This window comes from Chionomys nivalis, chromosome 1, assembly GCF_950005125.1.
Source record: "Chionomys nivalis chromosome 1, mChiNiv1.1, whole genome shotgun sequence".
Taxonomy (NCBI): domain Eukaryota; kingdom Metazoa; phylum Chordata; class Mammalia; order Rodentia; family Cricetidae; genus Chionomys; species Chionomys nivalis.
This window is the reverse complement of record NC_080086.1, coordinates 80,087,393-80,112,943: the sequence shown is the minus strand read 5'-3', so window position 1 is coordinate 80,112,943 and position 25,551 is coordinate 80,087,393.

Sequence of the window (25,551 nt, the reverse complement as noted above, 5' to 3'; positions counted from 1 at the left end):
TGGGCACACAGGCTGTAGACTCAGCAGGTATCTTATTTTCCTATTGCTGTGATAAAGCACCATGACCAAGGCAACTTATAGAGGGAACAGTTTATTTTAGAGACTTATATTTCCAAAATGTTAGGGTCTGCCTGATAATCAAATGGAGGCACGGAACAGCTGAACGCTTGCATCTGGAACCATAAACAGGGAACAAACAGAAGGTACTTGAAATGCCACAGACATTTCAACCCTCAAAGCCCATCTCCTAGTCTTCCCCACTCCCTTCTCGCATTTCCTTCATCTTTCCTCTTCTTTCTTACCATTCCCCCAATCTGTTTGTTCTCCTGTTTCTTTTTTCAACCCCCTCCCCTCATTTTTTTCTTATCTCCTCTCCTTAGCAAAACCGAGCATGGGCCCCTTTGCTGAAGTGAGCCTGAGAGAAGAATGAGTTACATAAGTGACATGGTGGTGCACACCTAAAATCCAATCCCTTGGGAAGCAGAGGCAGGGGAACCAAGAGTTCAAGACACAATGGGTTCAAGACCAGCATAGACCACTTGAGACGCTTTCTAAAAACAACAACCAAAGCATGTGTGCTGTTTTGTACTATTGTGAGCTAACCCAAACAAACCAAGGTTCAGTGTGTTTTTGGTAAATGACCTAGAAGACACCACAAGGCACAAATCCTGTGGGGTATGTCTCCTAGCAGCTCAGACTTCTAAGCAGGCTGAGGGGTTTGGTATCTTAGGTAGTCTTGAAGGGATTTGGGAAGGGAGTGAGTATCAGAGCTGTGGAAGAGCCAGGAAAGAACCCAGAAATGTAAGAGAACTTAACAGTTGGTGGAATTTGATGAGAATGGCAACTCATAACCAGGATCGTGGCGTTCAAAAAATCTGGGGCAGGAGGACCATTGTGAGCTCAAAACCAACCTAGGCTATAGAGGAAGAAAAAGAAAGAAGAAAGAAGGAAGAAGAAGAAGAAGAAGAAGAAGAAGAAGAAGAAGAAGAAGAAGAAGAAGAAGAAGAAGAAGGAAGAGGAGGAGGAGATGAAGATGAAAATAAAGAGGAAGAGGATGATGAGGAGGAGGAGAAAGAAGAAAAGAAGGAGAGGAAAAAGAAGAAGAGAAAGAGGAAGAGGATGAGGAGGAAGAAGAGGAAGAGGAGGAAGAAGAAGAGGAAGAAGAAGAGGAAGAGAGAAGAAGAAGAAGAAGAAGAAGAAGAAGAAGAAGAAGAAGAAGAAGAAGAAGAAGAAGAAGAAGAAGAAGAAGAAGAAGCCTCAGCCTCAGCCTCTTTAATCTTCTAAATCTTTTATAGTTTGAGACAAGGTCTTACTAAACTGCTCAACCTGATGTTGAACTCACTCCATAGGTCAGGAGGACACTGAGCTTGCTCTCTTCCCGAATCAGTCTCCTTTAGACGTTTGCATGGCATCTTCTGGTACCATGAAAGCTAGTCGTCAGGGAGGAGGCTTTCAGATAAGATCTATCTCAGGTCCTCTGGGCCTGTGTCAAAAGTGCATGGTCTTTAGCAATAGGGACTTACTTTCTACTTCTGAGTGTCAACAAAGGGCAATAGCAATGACCTAAAATGTTTGGGCAGTCTCTTGGGTAAGCCTAAACAAAAACTCAAAAGAGGGCTTCTCATGCTTGGTGTTGGGGTTTTTGTTAGCTAGTCTCCCACTCCTGGGGAGAGCACGACCAGGATTACAAGTCTTTGCACCACTTAGCCTGTCTGTTTTGTTTTTGAATTTAATCTTTTTATTTTAGCCAGGTGGTGGTAGCACATCTCAGCACTCGGAAGGCAGAGGTAGGTGGATCTCTGTGAGTTTGAAGCCAACCTGGTCTACAAAAGCTAGTTCCAGGACAGGCTCCAAAGTTACAGAGAAATCCTGCCTCAAAAAAACAAGACAGAAAAAATAGTTTATCTGCCTATTTTTTGTATGTGTGTATAATATACCTCAGCAGTACTATAATAGCTTTCAGGAGTCCGTTCTCTGTTTCTCCCACCTAGGTCCCAGGGAAAGAAGCAGGATCATCAGACTTAGCAGTAAGCTCCTTTACTTGTTGAGCCATATCATTTCCCTGCTCCGATTGTCTTATTATATTATTCTGTAGTTAGACTTTTTTGTTAGGACTGCTGGCTCCCCAGTAATGACACAGAGACTTATTATTAACTATAAAAGCTCAGCCAATACCTTAGGCTTATTACTAACTAGCTCTTACAACTTAAATTAACCCATCTATATTTATATATTGCCATGTAGCTCATGGCTTGACGTATCCTTCAGCATGTCTTGTTCCTTCTGCATCTGCTGGCAACCCCACCTTTTTTCTTTCCAGCATCCTCTGTATCTGGCTGCCCTGCCTATATCTCCTGCCTAGCTATGGCTGCTTAGCTTTTTATTAAAACTAATAAGAAGGCACTTTGACAAAGACATATCTTCACGTTGTACAAAAAGATTATTCCACAACATTATTCTTTTGTATTCTGAATATCCTTATAATTTTCTAAAATAAAACAGTGTGTGTATGTGTGTGTGTGTGAGAGAGAGAGCGAGAGCAAGAGCAAGAGAGAGAGAGAGAGAGAGAGAGAGAGAGAGAGAGAGCCACTAACACCATAACACCATTCCACAATTTTGGGGGCCTCACCTTTATGATCTCATCTAATCTTAATGGCCACCTATAGAATACTTCTTAATTCCAGTAACACACAAATCTAGAGGTTGAGCCTCTAATCTGTGGGGCTTCAAATCACTACAAAGAGCATAGCTCTTTCTTCATCCCAAGTGGGGAGGGAACAAGATAAGTATCTCTCTTTAGCAGACCCTATTCTTGGAAACTTAAAGCCAGTGCAAAGCCAGTGTGGTAGCTGCTAGAGAATACCTATAGGCCTGACTACCCAAGGGACTGAGGCAGGACGATCCAGTAAGCCGGGAATAGAGCTGGGGTTTGAGGTCAGCAAGGACAATACAGGGAGACCTGGTCTCCAAGAGGAGACTAATGGAGGGGAGACAAAGAGTGGGGAAAGGAAGGAGAGAGAAAAGGAGAAATGTGGGTAGAGTTTGGCTATGGGCTTTCTAAATAGGCTCCCTGAGAGCAGGGCTGCCTGAGATGGGTCTTCAGGTAAAGGCGCTTGAGTTAGAGTCCTGGAACCTACAGTGGAAGGAGTGGAGCTCACTCCTGTCCTCTGGCTTTCGCGTGAGCACCAGGGCACATGAGTATGTGAGGGAGTGCATGTGTGCGTGTGCACACACACACCAAACACACTCACAATACACAACAGAGAGGGGCGGGGAGGGAGAGAGGGAGGTTGAGGAGGGAGAACTCCCTGCTCCCCAGAGCCAAGGCGCAAATCATCTCTTCCCTATGGACCCCCTCCTTCTCCTTGCATGGGATTTTCTTCCAGTTCTCTCTTTCTTTAAGGTGTGGCCCTTGGCAGAGATCCAGCTTTGAGAAGGGGTCTCTAATCTTCCTCTTGGCTTTGAACTAGAGTCTTTGGATTCCAGGCTCAGGGTCTGTCCTCTAGCACCTGGGGCAAAGGATGTGTGCCTCAGCTGCAGCTGCCGGTCTCATCCAGCTTCACTCTTCCCTCACACTGCCCCCTCCCCCCTCCTTTTTTTTTTTTTTTTTTGGTTTGGTTTGGTTGTTTATGGTTTTTTTTTTTTTTTTTTCTGGTCTTTGTCGCTCCTTTTTCCAGCTCACCCAGGCAGCTCCAGGTCAGGAGCTGGGAGGAGGCGGTATTTATAAATTGGGAGGAAGATTCCAGATAGATGAGTCTCTTGTGGCAAGACTGAAACTCCTGGATGAAGGAGCTTGGAGAGGCCTGCTCCAACCAACTGAGAGAGGAGGCAGGGTTGGAACAAAGACCATCCTGCTGAATTTGAATCCTTGATCTTCCTGTTCATATATTCCCTCCCCTTACAGACAGGGCCTCCTCTATCCCAGGCTGGCCTAGAATGCTGAGGATAGCTGAGGTTAACTCTGTCTTTGTGGATCTCCTGCTTCCACCGCCAAGGTGCTGGGATTGCAGGCATGCACCTGCCCTACCATACCCAGTCTTGCCCGCACCCTCGGCAAGATTTAAAGATACACAAAGAGGGGCCAGTGCGATGGCTCAGTGGGATAAGCCATTTGATCACCAAGCCTGACTGCCTGGTTTCAATCTCCAGGACCCAGGTGGAAGGAGGGAAGCAACTCCCAAGAGCTATCTATGTTTCCTCTGTTCTCCATCCACCCTTGCTCCACAATGTTTGGCCCTTCCTCTAAGGCCCTTCTCCCTCAGCTGCCCATCCTTCTCTGAAAACTTGGATTCAAACCTTGTAAATGCAGTTAGAGTGAGCAAGCTGGCCAGTTGCTAACCCTTCTCCAAGCTCTCTGTGCAGTCCCACCTTTTGTTTTTCCTGGGGCTGTAGGGGAGGGGGCATTTTCCTCTACAGCTAACTCCAGCTCCGAAGTAAGGAGCAAGCTTGGGTGGCTTTCCCTTGGGGGGCAGCTGCCTGGGAAGCCAGCCAAGCTGCCTTTTGGTCTTCCGAGGGGAAACCAGGGTACAAGTTGGGACGAGGGGCTGAAGAGGGAGGGCTCAGCGGTCCTCCAATGTCTGCCAATAGACTTGCTCACCTCTACTACCAAATGTCTTATCATTAAAAAATACAACTTGGGGGCCGAGGATGTAGCTCAGTTGGTAGAGTACTTGGCTAGTACTTGTGACACCTTGGGTTCTGTCCCCAGCACCAATGAGCTGGGTAAGGAAGTACACACCTGTTATGTCAGTGCTGCAGAGGATGGAGGCCAGAGGGGCAGACATGCAGAGTTATCTTCAGCTACACAGGGAATCTGAGACCAGTTCTAGATACATGAGGCCCCGTCTAAAAACAAAACAACAAAATCGGGTTGGGTAGCTAAGTGGGCAGTGTCTGACTGCAGCCCTATTACTTCTGAGGAAACTAAGGCAGGTGGAACACTGAGGCCAGCCTTGGCAACAAAGTGCGACTGTCTCAAAATAAATAGTAACTAAACACCTGATTTGAATGATTCCTTTAAATATATCCTTGGGGACCGGACAGATGGTCCAGTCATTAAGAGCACTTGTTGCGCTTTCAGAGGACTGGGGTTCAGTTCCCAACATCCACAGGGAGGTTCATAACTATTACTTCAGTTCCAGGGGACGTGATGCCCTCTTCTGGCCTCTTCAACTACTACACGCACGACACACAGACATGCATGCAGACAAAACAACTATACACACAAAATAATGCTAAAGATAATAATAATGGGGCTGGAGACATGGTTCAGTGGTTAAGAGCACTTAGTGCTCTTACAGAGGACCCTGATTTGATTCCCAGCACTCACAGGGCAGCTTACAATGCCAATTCCAAGGGGTCCGACCTCCAATGTTCCTGTTTGCATGTGGTGCACATATATACACCCACACACATACATACACACACATAAAATAAATATTCCTTTTTAAAGAAGGATTTATTTATTTTATGGATATGAGTGCTCTCTCTGCATGTGCACCTTTATGGCAGAGGAGGACCTCAGATCCCACTGTAGATGGCTGTGAGCCACCATGTGGCTGCTGGGAATCAAACTCAGGACCTCTGGAAGAGCAGTCAGTGCTCTTAACCACTGAGCCCTCTCTCTAGCCCTAAAATAAATATTCTTAAGAATCATATCCATGTTGGTTAGAAAACTTAGGAAGACTACTCAAATGATGCCTGACCAGGATTTCTCCCTCTGTAGAGTTTCCTACTGATCCCTGAAGAAGGACCACAAACTTAAGTGGCTAAAAGAAGGGAAATTTTAGCAAGGTGTGGTGGCGCACGCCTTTAATCCCAGCACTTGGGAGGCAAAGGCAGGTGGATCTCTGTGAGTTCGAGGTCAGTCTGCCTGTCTACATAGGAAGTTTTGGGCCAGCCAGGGCTACATAGTGAGAACTTGTCTCAGTAGCTCCCAACCCTTCAACAAAACAAAACGAAAACAAAAAACACTGGAAATTTCTTTCCAAGGTATTTTGAAGACTAGAAATCCAAAATGAAGATGCTAGCAGAGGGGATTGCCCTGACTTCAGGATTTGTCCTTGGCTTCTGGTGTCACCAGAAATCCTTAGGCTCCTGGACTTCTAGCTCTACTACCCTGCCACTGTTCACATGAATAATAAGCTGTGTGTGTGCGCGTGCGCATGCGCTTACGAGGGTCTCTTCTTCTTTTTTGTTTTTTGTTTTTCAAGACAGGGTTTCTCTTTGCAACAGTGCTGGCTGTCCTGGAACTTGCTATGTAGACCAGGCTGGCCTTGAACTCAGAAATCCTTCTGCCTCCGCCTCCCAAGTGCTGGGATCAAAGGTGTGTGCCACCAACACCTGGTGAAAGAATTTTTAAGTAAATTATTCATTTTAAAAATTACAGAGCCGGGCGATGGTGGCGCACGCCTTTAATCCCAGCAGTCGCCAGGCAGAGGCAGGCAGATCTCTGTGAGTTCGAGGCCAGCCTGGTCTACAAGAGCTAGTTCCTGGACAGGAACCAAAAAGCTACAGGAGAAACCCTGTCTCGAAAAATCAAAAAAAAAAAAATTACAGTTATGCCAGGAGGTGGTGGTACAGGCCTTTAATCCCAGCACTTGAGAGACAGAGACAGGTGGATTTCTTTGAGTTCAAGGCCAACCTGAGTTCCAGGACACTCAGGACTGTCATATAGAGAAACCCTATCTCTAAAAGCCAAAATAAATCAATCAATAAATAAAAATTGCAATTGTAAGTCAGGCAGTGGTGTCTTAAAAAGCCAACCAACTAAACAAAAAATTACAGTTACAAGGGAGACTGGAGGAAAAATGAAGTCTTGTAATCTGGAGTATTTGACATGACAGCAACATTATTTTGTAATTATCCCAGTCATTCTGTTTTTTCTTGACTTTAACTGCTCTGTATTCAGAATATACATGTGGTGCATTTACATAATAAAGTTGATGTATATTTGTGTCTTTCCAGAATGTTCTTTTGATATTTTTTTCTTGTTTTTCAGAAAGTGCTTAAAGTTTCTTCGTCTGTATCCTCCACATTTACTATTATCCTTATTTCTTGCTTTTTATTTTTATTTATCTTTACCTTTTACCACACAGACACACAGGGTGTTGTTTCATTTATTCAGGAGGTTTCAGCATTCATACACATAAATCTTGCATGCTTTCATGGAGTCAAAGTTGCAAAATGTATGTTAGATGAATTGTTACTTTAAAAAACTTTCTTTTGAGATTTAATTTGTTTTATTTTTTGCTTTTTGTTTTTGAGACAGGGTTTCTATGTGAAACCATCCAGGAACTCACTTTGTAGACCAGACTGGCCTTGAGCTCCCAAGTGCTGGGATTAAAGTCATGGCAAAATTATAATACAATCGCATTTTTCCCTTCCCTTTCCTCACTCCAAACGCTTCCATGGTTTCTTTCAAATTCATGATCTCTTTTTTTTTCATTAATTGTTGTTACATGAATATAAGTACACACACACACACCTAAATACACCTGCTTAGTCTGCAAGTTACTTATGTGTATGTTTTCAGGGCTGGCCATTTGGTATTGCATAACCAATTAATATACTCTTTCCTCAAAAAGACTATTTTCTCCTACTCTCAGCATTCCTCAGGTGCCTGCATATCTTGAATGCCCAGTCCTTCTGCCTCTACCTCCTGAGTTCAGGCTTGGACCGCATGAGATTTCTGCAGCACCCGGGATTGAACTCAGGGCTTTGTGCATGTTCAGTAAGCACTCCACCCAAGGAGGGACATCACCAACCCTCTCGGGCATATTTTGCAATCTGTTCTAATTAGCTCTAATGTTGTGATGTTTCAGGTGAGTCCTGATGTCAGTGTGGACACTCACACTCCTGGAAACAGTGATATTCTACAAATAAAGTCTATGCTTTCCAGCCTGGAGGTCTACGTTTCCCCTATTGATAACTTATTAGCATATTTCAAAAGCCTGCTCCTTCATCCGGACCCAATATCTTTGTTAAACCTTGCTGAATTTTCCTGGAAGACTTGTTTTCCTCTCTCTGAGCTTTAGCAAAACTTAGTACTGGGATTGTAACCACAGAACGCTTATGTTTTCATTTTTTGGTTATAAAGTTTCTTTCCCAGACGGCGGTGGTGTCACATGCCTTTAATTCCAGCACCTGGGAGACAGAGGCAAGCGGATCTCCTAGTTTGAGGCAGTCCTGGTTCCACTGAGCGAGTTCCAGGACAAATAATAATAATAACAAAAAATAAAATAAATTCTTCCCTAGGCTGTGTGAGTCAAGTTAGAGAAGTGTATTTGGAGGAGGGAAGGATGACGCTTTCCTATCCATCTACGAATTTCCCTATTCTGCCGTTTTATAGAAGACCGAGGAAGGAAGGGAAAAGAGAAGGGACGGAAGGAGAGGGAAGAAGAGAGTGCCCTAAGAATTCAATGACTAGAAAGAGTGCCTGCTAGCACTAGCAAAAACCGGAATCCTGATTTGGGACCGTGGCTTTCCGGCCCCATTGCGATGCCTTCCGTAGATGTTAAGCCCGAAACTCATGTGAGAATTTAATCAATTTGGAAATGAACTAAAATGTTTTGCGTCTTCCAGTCTTATCATGCCCACATCTCCAGAGAGTTTCTTCGCCGGGTGTTCGCGAAGAATCCTGTCACCTAGAGGCTGGGTGGGGAACTCCTCTTCCTAAGGATGGTCCAAGCCTGAGTCTCTCGTCCAGCTGAGCTGGCTGGGGGTGCCCGCGTTTTGAGCAGACTTTGTGTTGGATTCTGCCCTGATCTGGGGAAAGAGGCTGAGGTCTCTCCCTCCGCTGCCTCTTACAGGTTTATCCCTGCTCAGCTGAAGCAACGGGATGCGATAGGCTTGGAGCCACAGAGACCTGGCCAGCTTGAGCTCCCGCGAAAAGCGGGCAGGGAGCCCGGGTTGGCAACTGCGCAAAACAAGGCTGCTTTCTTTAGCAGAACGCCTTCGGACAAACGGCCGGGAGAGGTGGAAGGCAGGCGGCTGTCAGGCCCGGAATGCACACACCTGTACCCGACAAGGCTCCTTTGAATTCTTTCTGCTCTGTAGTCTCCCGGGGGCTTGGCCCGAGGCACGGGGAGGGGAGTCTGGCAGCCAGTGCCCTGGGGAGGAGCACTCCACCCAGACCTCCAGGAGGAGCGGCCACCGGGGGAGATTCGGCGCCAGCACGTAGATGAAGTTCCCCTAAAGCTTCCTCCTGTCTCCCTGACTCCACCACCCCCATCCCCGCACCTGCAGCTCCCGCCTCTGCCCCGCCCCTGAGCCCACGGCAAACAAAGCTTTCTAGAAACAGGAGTTTCGGAAGGGATTCCAGACGGTGGGTGGACCACAGCGCGGGCGAGGCAAACCTCTTTTGCCCTCGCTGTCTGATCCTTGCTCACTTCCCGTTTTCCTGCTTCCTAGTTCTTCGTATTTCGGATGAAGAAAGTGAAGTTCACAAAAATGAACGATATTTGCATTTTTTTTCTATTTATTGGGTTGCAGAGCAGTGTAGTATATATCTTTTATTTGTTTTCTGAGACAGGGTCTCCAGTAACCCAGGCTGGTCTCAAACTCACTCTGTAGCTGAGGAATAGCCCCGAACAACACCTTTAGTTTTGACTTGTGTGTGTGCACGCGTGGGTACGTGTCCTGCATGTGTGGAGGCAAGAGACAGGTATCATACAGGCATCTTCCTCACTCATTCGCTCTTTGATTTTTTGAGACAGGAGCTTTTCTGAACATGGAGCTTGCTGATTTGGCGAGACTGGCTCCTCTTTGAGCTCCAAGGATCTGCCTGTTTGGATCAGGAAGCATTGAGATTCTAGAAGCAAATCACCACACCTCGCTTTTTATATGGATACTGGGGAAACTCACTGATGGTAGCAAGCACAAGGCTCACTTTACCTCATCAACTATTTATTTCCCTAGTCCCTAACCTTCCTCCTACCCCTCCCCCCACCTCCCTAGATCTGGCCTAGGTTTATGAGTCCTGGAGATAGAAGTCAGGGCTTGGTAATCTGACACAAACACTCTGAGTGACATCCTCAGTCTTGTCCTTTCCCACCTTAGTCTCACTTTGTAGCCCTGGTTAGCCTGGAACTTGCTATGTAGACTAAGATGCCCTCAGATTCTCAGAAATCCACCTGCCTTTGCCTCCGAGTGCTGGGATGAAAGACATGAACCACCACACATCCAACCAATTTAAAATCTTTCATATATATATATATCAAAAGAGGAGGCTGACCGGTGGTGGTGCACACCTTTAATCCCAGCACTCAGGAGGCAGAGGCAGGTGGATATCTGTGAGTTCGAGGCCAGCCTTATCTACAAGAGCTAGTTCCAGGACAGGCTCCAAAACTACAGTAGAGAAACCCTGTCTTTAAAAAAAAAATCAGGGCTGGAGAGATGGCTCAGAGGTTAAGAGCATTGCCTGCTCTTCCAAAGGTCCTGAGTTCAATTCCCAGCAACCACATGGTGGCTCACAACCATCTGTAATGAGATCTGGTGCCCTCTTCTGGCATACACACAGACAGAATATTGTATACATAATAAATAAATAAATATTTTAAAAAATTAAAAAATAAAAAATAAATAAAAAAATCAAAAGAGGAAAGACAGAAAGAGGAGAAAAAGAGGAAATAGAGATAAAAGAAAAGGAACAGGGCTGATGATATCATCAAGACTTAAGTCGATTGTAATCACAGCTGCCCCTGATAAGCATAGGTCACTAGTTAATTCCTAGTATATTTTTTTAGATTGATTTGTTTATTATGTATTCATGGTTCTGCCTGTATGTATGTTGCAGGCCAGAAGAGGGCACCAGATTTCATTACAGTTGGTTGTGAGCCACCATGTGGTTGCCGGGAATTGAACTCAGGAACTCTGGAAGACCTCTTAGCATCTGAGCCATCTCTCCAACCCGTTATTCCTAGTTAAAAGAGTAGTTCCCTGGTAATGGGTGGACATTCTTAATAACTCTAAAAACACCAAAGTGGGCCTGACCCATAGAATAAAGACCAGCATGATAAGGAGGACCCAATGGAAGGCAATGAATTTACCCTGTCTGCCAGCACACCACACCCCTGGAGAATGAGCAGTGAGGGCCACTTCAATAGCCATACACACCTCTAATCCCAACACCCAGGAGGCAGAGGCAGGAGTTTGAAGACAAACTGCAGGGATGCGGAAACCCCACTTCATTTTGCATTTGCCCACGAAGAAGGCAGACAAATATTGGGAAATGACTGTACACTTCCATAAAATTTATCAAGTTTTGACTCCAGTTGCATTGCGGTTCTACAGTTAATACAGTGGGCCTCTTGTAACAGGTTCTCCATTTGTGGATTCCATCAACCACAGATCAAAAATGTAGTTAATGGCCATCAAAATGTCTCGGGGAGAAAGACACAAGGCCGAGGGCCTGAGTTCAATGCCCAGGATCCATATGGTGGAAGGAGAGAACCAGCTTCTTCAGGTTGTCCTCTGACTTCCTGACTTCCACGCAATGCCATGGCATATGCCTGTGTCCCCCTTAAATGTAAATAAAAAATTATATAGGTAGGTCTAGATGGTTTGCACTGTTCTGAACATGCATAGCCTTTTACTTCTCATTTTCATCCCATAATCAACACAGCATAAAAACTACACAGCACTTACTAGAAGTAACATAAAGATGACCTAAAGTAGAGGGGAGGTGGTGTGTAAGTTATGTGCAATTGGTGTACCATTTTGCACAAGGAACTTGAGTATCAATGATTTTGATATCCATGTGGGGTCCTGGAACCAATACCCGTGAGTACAAAGGTGTGATTGTGGAGTTCCTAACATCCAGTATGTGGCTACTGATGCAGCAAACGTTTCCCCCTCCATACCAACTTACAAGGACCAGAAGCAGCAGTTTGCCTGCACCTGACAAGGTCAACAGCACACCTGTATGGCCCTGCCTCGGCGATCCAGCAGGTCTCTAATGTCTGCTGTAATAGACAGAAGGGATCGGAGTCCCCTTGATTTCCTGGCATTGGCCTACGATAGTTACGATATGCTGATCGTCACTCGTTTAGACGTGTTAGTAATATCTAAATTGGGAGACTAGGAAACAAAGCTCATGAAAGTCGAGGGCTGGCACCAAATCCAGTGGCTTCGGCACACACGGGTGCTATTCCAAGTTCTGCTCCCCCAAAGACGCCAGTGCTCTGTAGGCCTTTTCTTACTTTACAGATAATATCGACTACATTTGAACATACTAGCCAAGTAGGAGATAAATTTTTTTTTTTTGAGACAGTCTTTCAACTTGTAGTCTAGGTTGGCCTCAAACTCAAGAGCATCTTGCTTCTCCTTTCCAAGTACGAGATTCCTGGCAGGCTCCACCATACCCAGATGAGGCTAAAAATGTTGAAGACTAATGAAAGAAAAAGCTTATTCAGGAAAGTCAGTCTTCTATGCAAATTGTTTTTTAAAAAAGTTTTATCTTTTTTATGTTTATGTATATGAGTGTTTTGCCTGCATGTATGCCTGTGTACCACATTCATGTAGTACCCTCAGAGGCCAGAAGAGGGCGTGGACTGTTGGGAACTGGAGTTGCAGACAATTGTCTCATTTACTATGAGGCATATAGGTCTGATGTGTGTGCTGAGAATCGAACCTTGGTCCTCTGGAAAAGTAGGCAGTGCTTTTAACTCATGAGCTACCACTCCAGCCCCTGCAAACTGCTTTTGAGGAAATTTCCAGCATCAAATTCTATCACATTGCTTTGTTTTTTAATTTTTTATAAATTCATTTGCTTGTGATGGTTTTGTGGTAGCAGGAAAGGAGGGAACTTGCGGGAGTCAGTTCTCGCCTACTAAGTGAGTCCTGGGAATGGAATTCAGGGGGTTCCACTTGATGGCTAAGCCATTTGGCCGGCTGCCTATTCTTCTTTTTTTGAAACAGGACTTTGTGTAGCCAAGCAAAACTCAAATTCACTAGCTGAGAATAACCTTGAGCTTCTGGTCTTCCTGCATCCACCTCCCCAAGGGGAGGCATATACCATCAACATTCCCAATTTGTGCCTCTTTTCTTGGAAGCATGAGCCACAGCAGTAGCCTGCTGACTACAGAGGCTGGACCTATAATGTGTTGATCTTTGCTTCTTTTGGTATCCCAATTAATAGGACCCAGTGTAGCTAATGGTTCTTTATATTATGGGCGACAGACTTACTTATATGTGGCTTTTGTCTTTCAAATGAACCTTGGCTATGCAGGCCTGTTTGAAAATTTGGAGTAAGGGGCTAGAGTGTTGGCTCAGTAATAAGACTGCCTATTGCTCTTGTACCTTTGCAGGACCTGGGTTCAATCCCTTGCACCCACATTGCAGCTCATAACCATTTGTAACTCCAATTCTAGGGGATTTGATACCTTCTTCCGGCCTTCATGGGTACCAGGCATGCAGATAGTAAACATACATAAATGGAGACAAAACACTTACAACATAAATACAATAAAATAAAATAAAACCAGAGTATCAATTCCTCTAAAGTTCTCCTAATGCAAAGCTCATAGGTGTAGCCAAACTCTTTCTCTGTCCCACAAGCCAGCTCCCAAATAAAGACATGGAGACTTATTACTAATTATGAAAGCTTGCCCTTAGTTCAGGCTTGTCCCGCTAGCTCTTTCAACTTGATTTAACCTGGTTCTATTCATCTATCTTTGCCTTGGGGCATTTTACCTTTTATTCTATATGTCCTACTTTCTGCTTCCTCCAAGTCTATCTGTCAGCCCCCGACATTTCCCTGATATCTCTTTTTCTTTCTCTTTTTGCCTCCCTCTGTCTCTGTTGAGCCTGGATTCCTCCTTCTACTCACTGTCTCTGCCTGAAGTCTCCCCTATACCTCCTCCTGCCTTGCTATTGTCCAGTCAGCTTTGTATTAGACCAGTCAGGTGCCTTAGGCAGACATGATAAACAAATGCAATGGAGCACACAGCCTGGGCGTGGTGGAACACGCCGTTAGTCCCAGCACTCAGGAGACAGAGGCAGTTGAATATCTGTGAGTTCAAGGCCAGCCTGGTCTACAGAGCTAGTTCCCGGACGGGCTCCAAAGCTACAGAAAAACCCCGTCTCAAAAAAAAAAACAAAAAACAAACAAAAACCAAATGCAATACATCTTCACATAGTTAAACTAGTATTCCACAACACATAGGCCTACATGCGCCATCCTAAATGAGGACTCTGCTCACCTCTTCAACTTCCTTCCTGCAGCTGGTGCATTTATCAGAGTCTCAGAGCTTCAGAACAAGGAGATACATGGTGCCAACTCGAAGGCCCAGCATCTCATGGTCTCCTGTTAGTCTCAGCCCAGTGCACTGAGAGCATGCTCTCCCCACTTCAATCTGTAGCCTACTCTTTAAGATGGCAAGTTTGCTAGAGATCAGGCCCCTTCAGTGTAGCTCCATCCACGTCAATTATAGACCTTTGCGGTGTCTCTTACTCATTCCCAGGTCATTGTCACATGGAGGAAGCAGAACTGAGAAGTTGTGTGTTTACATCTTACATTGAGTGGCCCTTCTTCCTTGATGTTGTCTTCATCTTCTTATTCTCTCCTTATCATTTCCCTCTTCCTTTCTTCCTCTGTGCTGGGACCAAACTCAGGACCTTTCAAATGCTAGGCAAATGCTTTGCTGTTGAGCTATCTTCCTAATCCCTCTTCCATGACTTGTACTTTTACAACATTTTCCGTAAGAGCCAGGGAGATAAGTAAATAAAAGTGCTAGCCACACAAGCTTGAAGATCTGAGTCCAGTCCCTGAAATCTGTGGAAAAAGTTAGATGCAGTGGCGGACATCTGTGGTGCCAGCACTCCTAGGGTGACATGGGAGGCAGAGAATGAAGAGTCACTGGGAGTTTGTGGGACAGCTGTCCCGGAGTATGCTGTGGCAGCAGAAACAAGAGAGGCCCTGCCTCAACTAGGCGGAGGGCCAGAATTGTCTCCTGAAAGTTGTTCTCTGACCACCCCACACTCTCCATGGCATATATGTATACACACACACACACACACACAGTGCATAGATATGATGCATGTGTATGTATGTGTGTGTGTATATATATATGGATATTATTTCTGTTTTAATAAATAAAGCTTGCCTGAAGATGAGAATGCAAAGCAGTCACAATAGTCAGCCATATAGGCCAGGCAGTGATGGCACACACCTTATTCCCAGCAGCTGTACTAGTTAGCCATAGAGCCAGGTGGTGGTGGTGTACACCTTTAATACCAGCACTAGAGGGGAATATAAGATGGGAGGAGACAGGTCTCACTCAGTCTCAGCCTGAGGATTCGCGGAGGCAGGACTTCCCATTTCAGTGGCTGGCCACTTTGCTTTTCTGATCTTCAGCTTGAACCCCAATATCAGTCTCTAGGTTTTTATTATTCATGCTACATATATATGTATCAGATGTGGTGGTACTCACCTTTCATCTCAACACACAGGAGGCAGGGGCATGGGCAGAGGCAGAGACAGGTAGAGTTCAAGGCCAGCCTAGTCTGCAAAGCAATTTCAAACCTAGCCAGGGTGAGGCTCTACCTAAAAGAAAAAAAAAAACAAAAAAACAAAACCCAACCAACCAACCAGTCAACCAACCAGAAACCCACTTCTGCCATGGCAGATAAACTAAATTCTCTGTGTTTGAATACAGACTGTCTTTGGCACTGGCTGTGGCAACTTGAAACCTCGCCCATGTTCCACGAGCAGATCATGTTTAGAAGGGCAGCCCCTGGGTTTCTTCGCTGTCAGAATTTATCCTCTAAGGTAATTGCAGTTGTTCGGGTGAACTTAATAATGAGATAATAACTAGATCCATCCATTTTGCTTTGTATTGGCAATACAAGCCAGGAGATCTATGTCAGTGGGGCTGCCAATCAATCAAGAATCATCATGAAAATAAGATAAAAATAGCTAAGCTCTGTCTCAAAATTATAGGATCAGATTTTTTTTAGACTAGAAAGATATTTATGTGAAATTAAAATTTTAAATTTCTTTTGGTGATTGCACTGTGCGTCCTGGGTAACAATGTATGCTTTAGGCCGGCATGAAGTGGTGAGTAAAAGAGCTTCTTGTTAAGCCTGACGCTTGAGCTCGATCCTCCAAACTCACAGTGGATGGAGAAAACCTATTCCCAAAAGTAACCCTCTGGCAGCTACATGTGCACGTGCAAGTGCAAATACACACACGCTCACACACACACACACACTTTTTCTCAACAATAATAATAGTAAATAAATAAAATACTTTTTAAAAAGGATGGATGCTTTAAATCAATGTACTTGTCTTTAAAGGAACGCCAATCAGACTTACCATCAACTCTCTCCATAACTTTTCATCAGAACACTTTTCTTCCCAGTCCTACAAGGAGGAATTACAAAATCAGGAATGTTAACCACCGTGGTCTCCAGTTTCCTGGCAGCAGGGCTGGGTAGCAGGAAGTTCTGCATGGCCTGCACTCTCTCCTTGCCTCCCTCCCTTCTTTTCCTCTCTCATCTCCTCTTCTCTTTCCTTCACACTCCCTTTCTTTAGAGACAGGGTCTCACACTGCTGAGGTTGGTCTCAAACTTGCTACATAGCTGAAGCTAACCTTGAACTTCCCATTCCTCTGCCTCTACCCCTTTAGTGCTAGGATTATAGGTCTGTGCCCTCATACTGGGTTTGTGTGGCACTGGGGTTTAAACCCAGGGTCCATGACCTGCTAGGCAAGCAGTCTACCCATTGAGCAACATCCCAGCCTATGACCTTGAACGTCTGTTCTTCTTTCCCCTCATTTCCCTAGTGCCTGGTTTATAGGCATTTGCCACCGTGACTAGGTTTATGTCATGCTAGGGACTGAACTTCATGTCTCAAGCATGCAAAGTAAGTGCTCTACCAACTAAGCCATACACTCTACACTCTGTATAGTTTTTAAAGATGAGGGGATACAGACAGGCACTCCCCCTGCAACCCCAGACACACAAACAAGACCTCTATTCCTGTGGTGGATTCCCCCACAGAGGCGAATGTACCTGGCAGGTTTGCAAGAAGAATGGTAGCATAGCATCTGGAAAAGGATAAACATAGAAAGCATTATTGGACTTTCTGAGGCTGTTCACTTAAAAAGAAAGCATAAATCATTCTTTTGCCCAAAGCCCTTATCGGTTCTTATCCCTTTGACTGTGGGTGTGAAGCAGCTGGGATGGAGAAGGGGTTGGCAAGGACCTTTCTCCTGACTGGAAATCCCCTCCTGGTCCTGCATTCACTGGGGGGGGGGGGGGGGTGCTGGAGATAGTCTTTGTAAGAGGAAGTGTCTCGAGATGATAAGCTGATACACGAACAAGGCAAGAGGACAGTCAGAGGGAAGCAGGCTGCTGCAATGAGATACAGTCATAGAGGCAGGCGGATCTCTGTGAGTTTGAGGCCAGCCTGGTCTACAAAGGGAGTTCCAGGACAGGCTCCAAAGCTACAGAGAAACCCTGTCTCGGGAAAAAAAAAAAAATGAGATACAGTCAGAGGTATGCAGGTTCAGCAGTGACAGAAGAAATGACAAAACCAGAGGGGAAAGGGAACAGGAAAGAACTATTATGTACCCTAGTAAGGTCTTGTACGAGTTACTGCAATTGTCTTTTTGTTTCAGTGTATAGCCACATTTCCCTACTGGACGTAGGGTCTCATTCATGCCCAGCCACGCCAGCAACCCTCTTCTCAGTTTGTTTTGACACAGTGTCTCAGTTGCCTACCTAGGCCTTGAACTCACTTAGTAGCCCAGGCAGACCTTGAGTGCTCAATCCCCCTGCCTCAGCCTCCTTTGTAGTTGTGATACAAACCTTTGCCTCCAGACCTGGCCTGGCATCACTCTGATCCCTCCGTTTCCTGCAGGTGTTGGCACCACTTCCCAATCTGGGCACAGTCATTCTGATGTTTTCAAAGAATTTTCTCCCAGGCTTTGGGTCAACAATGTGTAGGGGTATCAGGGAGACGGCACACTGGGCAAAGGCACCTACTGCCCCAAACTGCTGCTGGCCCGAGATCGACCGCTAGCACCCGCAAAAAGGTGGAAGGAGAGAACTGACCGACTCCACAAAGCTGCTGGCACAGCGGCATTCAAAGCTGTTCCCTCTAGCATATGCGCACACTAATAACACATAGAATAACAGAAAGGCTTTGTAAGGGGACTGACCACAAGAGCCGGGAGGCCAGCAGTCAGCCTTCCGGTCTGTACCTGGCAGAGGCCTCCCTCTGCCCTACCTTTCTCACAGGCCTGGAACCCGGCATTCCCGCTAAGTTTTACCTTCCAGTCCCTCCCCCAGAGCCTTCTGTGCTATGGAGATTTTCTTTTAAATGTGCTGCTCCTCTTAGTCAGCACAAAGGCCTCCATTCTGTTCAACTGACACCCTCTCCTCTCCCTACAGTCAACATTTCTTTAGCCTTAATCCTTTAAAACCCCCTTAAACAACCCAAAAGCAATAAAGAGATAGTTCTTGGTTACATTGCTCCTCTTCGCTTTGTTCTTCCTAAACCCGTTCTCAGATTGCAGGCCAGAAGGTCTTTGTGGGCCTGTTGACTCATCCCCTTCACCTAATGAGATCACCGACACCGTCCACAGGGCGGTTGGCTGCTCTGGGCAGGGTATTGGGTAACAGAGCTGTCTCACTGAGGGCTGAGTTTCCTGGAGAGAAGGGGAGGGGAAGAGAGGGAGAAGGGCCTCCTGGGCCTGGGACTTTGCAACGTCAGTGACCCCCAGGGGCTCAAAAGCAGGATCTTTGGATGCTTCAGGAAGGCTTATCCCAAGTGACCCGATCTCTTCCGTTCTCCCCCGACATCCTCCCCACAAACACAGACACCTGTGATGGGGTCTCCCATCCCACTCCCTGGGGGTTCGCATTACAGCCTCCTGAGAAAAAAGCATACTCATTAAATTGTTAACTTTGATTATATCTCTTAGCACAAAGGTGCTTGGCCAATATTAACCAGAAAAGATACATTTTGGTGAAGAAAATGAAGTTTTGGACTATAGCTGAGGGGGGCAGAGGCTTAGTTGGAAGCAGGAATAGAAAAACGCAGATGCAGCTCGTTGGAACCTGGGACAAGGCACCCGCAATGAGTAAAGGTTAACGTCCCCAGATTCTCTGAATCTTGGAGTCTCAGCTCTAAAATGAAGAGAGTAGAATATCTTAGACTGGGTGTTGCTGCTAAGAACAGACAACTATCACACGGATGACGCTGTTGGATGCATTGGTTGTGAGGTCAGATAAAGAGGCAGTCTGTGATGGGTGCTGTGCAGTTACCTAACCGGAAGTGCAGAGATCAGCAGCCTGGGCCCACTTTCTGTCTACTTGCTTCCTGACTGTGGCTGCTCTGTGACCCGTTCCTTCTCGCTGCTGCTGCCACCAAGTCTTCCCTCCCTTTTAGATGGTGAACCACAATAAACCCTTCCTTTTAAAAATTACATTTTTATTTGTTTGTTTTGTGTGAGCCCTTGTTCTATGCCTGCACAGAGGTCAGAGGGTAAGTCTAGGGACTAGATCTTCCTTCCACTGTGTAGGAACCCAGGATGACTCAGTCATCTGAGTTACCAACAGGATGGCTCAGTTATCTGCTGAACCATCTTGTTGGTCCTATTCCTCCCATCATTTTTTAAAAAAATTCCTTTCATTTTACATGTATGTATGAATGCTTGCATTAATCACGTACATACCCGCTGCCTTCAGAGGCCAGAAGAAGGTGTCAGATTCCCTGGAAGTGAGGTTGCAGTTGGGAGTTGTCATGTGAGTACCAAGAACCAAACCTAGGTCCTCTGCAAGAACAGCAAGTGCTTTTAACCACTGAGCCATTTCTCCAATTCATTGAAGTTAGACTGTCTGATAGTCAGCCCTTCCTGGCTGCTTTCTTGTCCGACTTCACTGTCTCAATGACACCTGATGCTGCCCTCTCCAACAAAGTACACAGTGGGTCTTGGATCTTGTCCTAGGGTACACTTCTAGGGGTACATAGACTAAGACAGAAGCAAAGAACACTGCCTGTAATCCTTGGTACGGAAAGTGTAGTGTACAGCCCAGCAGAATCACACAGCACCTGGGAGATCAATCAATAAGCTGAGTCCCAGGCTCCATCACAAACCCACTGAACTATAATTCCCATTTTACAGCATCTCTGAGTTACTGGGGCCCATTAGGTGAGGAAGCAGCTGTCTGCACTATGCCTACTCCTCTGCATTTGCTGGACGGCCACCTATAGATGTTATAGATGTTATGTTTATGACGAAGAAGAATGTATATTCTCTAATAGTTAATATAGATTTCTGTATACCACCTTTAGTTCAAACTTGTTACTTACATAATTCACAACCTTTGTATTTTTGTTTGTTTGACCTACTATTACTAAGAGTTATCTGCTGAAACCTTTACGTCTTCCTAGAATTCTATCAGTTCTCATTATATTTATAGGTAACAAATGTATATGTGTTTGTGTGCGATGCACACACACACACACACACACACACACACAGAGAGAGAGAGAGAGAGAGAGAGAGAGAGAGAGAGAGAGCACTGGAGAGATGTCTCAGCAGTTAAGAGCACTTGCTGCTCTTCTCTGGACCCAAGTCCAGTTCCCATCTTTCACCAGGGCAGTTCATAACCACCTGCAATTCCAGCTCCTGGCGATGCAACACCCCCTTCAGGCTTCCTCAAGCATCTAAACGGAAGTGGTACACATATACACATGAATAAAAATAAATCTTTAAACATTTATACACACAAATAATTTAGAATTTTTTCTTTTCTTTCTTTTTTTTAAATTTTTTAATACTGGGAATGAGCCACAGTCTTAGCTCCTACTATATATCTATATCTATAGATATTAAGTGATTAAGTGTTCATTATTATACTATATGCTACACCCCAGCTGGTCTTCCTCTTCCTTTTCTCAGCCTTCTTATCTAACCAGAACACATTCTTTAGACTCTTTTCCACCTCCTCAAAGGTAAGAAAGAAAGGGGAAAATTGCCATGATTGTCCCTGGTTTTTATACATGTGAAACCTGAGATTTCCCAATCACAGTCCCTGATAAATCAGATTTTCGGGAAAAGAGAGGCCAGCTAAGCTGTGTGTTTGCCATTGTCAGAGTTCATGAAAGCTGAAGTTAATATTAATAACTATATATTTATTTTAATTATGTGTGCACCATGAATGGGGGGTGCCCAGAAGAGGGCATCAGATCCTCTGGAAACTGGAGTTACAGGAAGTTTCGAGCTGCCCAGTGTGGGTGCCGGAAATTGAACTCAAATTCTCTGCAAGAGCAGCAGGCTATCATAACCACTGAATCATCTCTCCGGTCCAATAACCATACATTTTTTCTTTCTTTTTTATTTAATCAAATAACTACAAATTTTATAAGCTAACCTTTCTGTTAAAGAATACAGCTTTATAGCTAGAGTTTAAACTGGGAGAAAAGAAATGCACTCCCAAAAGAGAGAGAGAGAGAGAGAGAGAGAGAGAGAGAGAGAGAGAGAGAGAGAGAGAGAGAGAGAACCCAAACCACAGAAGTATTGCAGAGAGACTTCAAGAGAGAAATATGGAAATCTGTTAAAAGTCTCAGGCTACAATAAATGACTTGCAACAGGACCCAGGGACTGCGTGGCTGTGAAGGTGATCTTGACGGGATTAGAATCACCATGGGGGCTGGATCAGAGGTTAAGAGCACTGACTGCTCTTCCAGAGGTCCTGAGTTCAATTCCCTGCAGCCACATGGTGGTTTACAACCATCTATAATGAGATCTGGTGCCCTCTTCTGGTGTACGGGCATATGTGCCGGCAGAACATTGTATACATAGTAAATCAATCTTTAAAAAAATAATCATCATGGAGCTGATCTGGGTAGTCCCAGCGCTTGGGATGCAGAGGCAGGAGGATCCCTGAGTTCAAGGCTAATCTGGACTACAGAGCGAGTTTCAGGACTTCTGGGGCTACACAGGGAAACCCTGTCTCAAGACATCAACAACAAATCACCATGGAAACACATCTCTGGTTGTGCCTATGAGGGATATTTAGCAGAGAGAAGGCCCATCCCGAATGCGGTGACACCATCCTGTGAGCTGAGGTTTGGATAAGAAGACAGGCAGCAGAGCAAACATTCGTCCCCCTGTTCCCTGACTGTGGATGCAATGTGGCAGGCCACCTCGAGTTTTTGCAGGCGCTGTTTTCCTTCCACGACTGACTGTACCCTGGAACTGTGAGCCAAAGGAAACACTTCTTTGCCTACATTTCTTGTGTCTGGCATCCTATCACAGCGGTGGGGAAACTAACTCTTCAGTGGCCTGAGACCTGATTTCCCTTATGGATCCCCTCGAAAGGCAAGGGATCCATGTAGCTCTTCCATGTGGCACCAGACATTTATTCTTAGACAACTTCCACTGGAATCTTCAGTGTTATTATTAGTTATATTATCTTCATGGTCAAGAGAGACTGCTTCCTTTTCTTGGTCTGGGGAAAGAACCTGTGTGTGCACCTGGAGAAAGCAGGAGAGACTAAGTTCTCACGTGAGAGAGGGAGGGGGAAGCAGCAGCCTGTCACAAGCTTCTTCTCCTCTTACTGTAAAGTAAGAAAAACAAATAGCATCCTACCAGCTCAGCCTGGGAGTGGGGCTGCTGTTTACAGCTAAACAGAGACCTGCTGCCTCTTAGATCTGAGTAGCAGGATTCAGTCAGAAGACTGCAAACACAATTGTGTTTACAGAAATGCCAATGTCGTGTTGGCTGCTGAAGGCCAAGGTCATGTTTACTGCAAGCAGGGATGCCTGGAGCTGCCACACGAACTGCTGGGGAGGGATTGCAAAGCATGATGGCTCAGGCACCACTGTGCGCTATGTGAAGGGCTTTACAGCACCGTGGGGCTGAGATGGGACACTTGGTCCTGTGACATGTTTTTGTTTGTTTGTTTGTTTTGTTTTTTGTTTTTTTCTTTCTTTCTTATTTTTGAGACAGAGTTTCTCTGTGTAGCCCTGGCTGTCCTGGAACTCACTGTGTAGACCAGGCTGGCCTCGAACTCAGAGATCCACCTGCCTCTGCCTCCCAAGTGCTGGGATTAAAGGCCTGCACCACCATCATTGGCTCTGATTTTTGAACCCCAAAAGTTTTGCCTTGGGCCAAGGAGGACATGCTTCTCTGAAAATGAGAACACAGTAGCAGAAGGTTGCACAATTTCGAAGCGTCTGCCTTATAGTGTGCATTTCTGCAACTACTGGAAGATATTCACAGGTCAGGCACTGCCCACCTGGCACACCAGTCTCCCTAGAAAGCAGCATGGTGCGGTGGTTACAAGTGCCCACTATGGCTAGGGGCCTGAGACATGCTGACTCACCCACAGCAATCAGTGAAGCTCATCTGGCTCGAGTTTCATCATTTACAAAATAAGAGTAAAGTTGCTTTTCTCGGGGTGGGGACATGGCTCGGTTTGTAAAGTGCTTGCCACACAGGCGCCAGGATGTGGTTTGGATTGCCTGGCCCCAGGTGAAAGCCCTGTCTCCAGTGCTGGGGAGGCAGGACAGAGGATCCCTTGGGCTTGCTGGCCAGCCAGCCTAGCAACCTCAGAGAGCTCTGGCTTCATTTAGAGACCCTATCTCAAACAACAAGGTGGAGTGCAGGCTGGTGAGCTGGCTCAGAGGGGAAGGTGCTTGTCACCAAGCCTGATGACCAAGTTAGAGCCCCAGGACCTCCCTGTTAGGAAGGGGCCGACTCCCACAAGTTGCCCTGCAGTCTTTACACACACCGTAGCATGTGTGTGTTCCCACTAAACTAGTTAAATTAATTAAAGATTAGTCGTTAAAAAATAATAGGCGGGAGGTGATTGAGAAAGATACTAATGCCTGCTTCTGGCTTCTGCATACACACTCATGTGTGTCTCATACACACATGCACATGCACACACGAAAATATCTACATATCCAAATAAAACACTAAATTCATTTTAAAAAATTCTTCAGCTCTTAGAATTAGCAGAAAAATTCATAGGAGGAGGAAGGAGAAGGAGAAAAGGAAGAAGAAACATTTTCCACAGTTGCTGGTGGACATGTGTTGAACACTTCGTATGTGGTAGCTGGTGTTATTACAGAGAGGTTTGGGGGGAAGGGTTGGCCTTCAGGAAAATTAGTAGCCTCATGTGATGGCACGCATCTTTAATTCTAGTACTTGGGAGGCAGAGACAGATGGATCCCCAAATTCAGAGCTAGCATGATCTATATACAGTGGGAGTTCTGGGACAGCCAGGGCGATACAGAGAAACCTTGTCTTAAAACCCCACCCACACCCTAATAAAGAACATAGTGACTTATTGGACATTAGACCGTCTCAGGAAAGCAGGCAATGGAGGGCCACCCGATCCTGCTGCGTGGAGAAGGTAGGGAAGTAGGGTGTTCTCTATTCCTGACTCACTAAGGATCCTTCCAATTTTAACACCGGTCCCATACTCTGGGGAACCCCTCATTCCTAGGCATAGCCACAAGACTGGTCACTCTAGAGGCCAAACAGAAATTGATTTGGGAGTAATTACCAGTGAGGAGCTTTCTAGAGTGGGTTGGCCACTGTGTTTTACAACCCAGACTTCAGGCAGAAGAGGTCTAACAAGGCCAATTGTCTCCTGTTTGTCCTCATTAGTGACTTTATTTAAATCCAGGGTTCTCTGGCAGGACAACTTCTACCCAGCATGCCAGGCAAATCCCTTCCCCACTGGGCCCAGTCATCAAACAGATTAGTGTGGGTGGCAGGGACAGGGCTTTCCAGGCGTCTGTGCGGAATGCCCAAGTGGTGCCGCTCAGACTATCTACAAGTGCTCAGCGGCCCTCGGGGACAGGTGGCTAGCATTCAGCCGAGTCTTTCCTGCCCTTGATCCACCCGAATAGCTGCCAGTGGCTGAAGCCCACTGTAGAACTTGCGTCTGGACTCAGTCCTAGTTTAATAAACTAGTCTTGTGTATCCAGGTCAAAGGAAGCAGCCTATACTCTTGTGTTATTGCTAGCCCTTTGGAGTCCCACAGAGCCTGTCCTGATCTGGAGGAGCTATGGGTCAACAGCCTTGGGACCCTCGTAACCTTCCCAGTGACCTCCACTGAACTCCAGGCAGGAAAGAGGTATGCCGATCAATGTCGGTGTATGTATGTATTGTTTTCTTTGTTTTATCTTATCTATGACCAAATAGCTGAGAGAACAATTTAAATAGATTCTGATTCTGGCTCAGGGTTTCAGGGGGTTCAGTAGATGGTTGTTTGGCCCCATGAGCTTAGAAGCCTGTGGCAGAGACTTTCTTCCCCTGTGGAGGACAGGAAGGAGACTGTAGCACAAGATGAACCCAGGGGCAAGAGGTCCCCACAGACCCATTTTCTCCAACTGGGTCCCACCTCCCGCAGGTACCATAACCTCCCAAAATAGAGCCAGTAGCTAGGGGTCAAATGTTTAACACATGGGCCTGTGGGGACATTTCATATTTAAGTCATCTTACAAAGATTAATTGAAAAACATGGTTTCAGAATGACCACACTCCTGATACAGTGTGATAAAGTGGTCCAGCAGATAAAGGT